Below are 1,097 nucleotides of genomic sequence, written 5' to 3'. Positions count from 1 at the left end.
GGTGAGTCACAAGATCCCGCCCCCTCAGAAAAAACATCCCTCCCTCTCTCCTTCGCTCCCTCTCTCCTTCCTTCCGTCCCTCGCTTCCTACATCTCTCTCTCTCTCTCTCTCTCTCCCCTCAACTCATCTCAGACGAGCCCAGAGAGGAGTCCATGCATGAGACAGTTGGTGGCAGCAGAGTCCTGATCTCCTCACAGTCAAAGTCTTTTCATTTAATGATGTGTTCATGATGAGCATTGGTTTCCAGGCCAAGCTTGTTTTTCATATGAGTTGAGAGTGAGGGAGATTGTGAGGATGTGGCACCTTGTTAAGCCCCGTGAGACAAATTGGGATTTGAGAATATGGGCAATACAAAAACAATTTGATTGATTGATTGATTGATTGAGTTTAGCCCATTTCTTTGCTTCTTTGGACTCTTATTTTAAAATTTCAGTCAATCAACCATCTGAATGTAAATGATAAGCAAACAATCAAAAAGTAGAAGCACGCTCAGAGAACATACACCTAAGCCAAGGTCTACACTCTATCTCACCATGTTGAAAATGTGAAAATCAAATTGGTTGTTTCCAAAACCTCCACAAAATTAAATAGATCAATTTAGTAGCTTTTGAGTGATCCTGCTGAAAGACAGACAAATAAACAAATGAAAACATAACCTCATGGCAGAGGTAACTCAGAAGTTTAACATATTGTATGAAACGAATATCAGAGTTTCTTATTTTCACTTTTTAAAAGTCCCTGTAAACAAAATCCATTTCAAAATAATGCTTATTTCCAAACTTACAGCTAAATTAAAATGGTGAACATTTTGCAATAGTTTAGCGTTTACAATTATTTCATAAGGGAGTTTCTCCTCTGAATCAGTATGAGGTCATGTAAGTAGTAAAAGGGAAATTAGGCTTTAGGGCACACTTTTATCTTTACTGCCGCTGAATGGTAGTAAAATGTTCAAAACTAAAAATAGGTGTTGTTGGTGTAGTCACGGTTGGGTCAAATAAATATCAGATTCAGATTCAGACAGCGCAGGGCCATGTGGCTAAAGATTATATGAAACTGACCATATCAGCTGATTTCAATAACTAGCACAATAAATGTC

The sequence above is a fragment of the Paralichthys olivaceus genome, chromosome 13 (genome assembly GCF_024713975.1).
Source record: "Paralichthys olivaceus isolate ysfri-2021 chromosome 13, ASM2471397v2, whole genome shotgun sequence".
NCBI classification, from domain to species: Eukaryota; Metazoa; Chordata; class Actinopteri; order Pleuronectiformes; family Paralichthyidae; genus Paralichthys; species Paralichthys olivaceus.
This window is presented reverse-complemented; position numbering follows the sequence as displayed.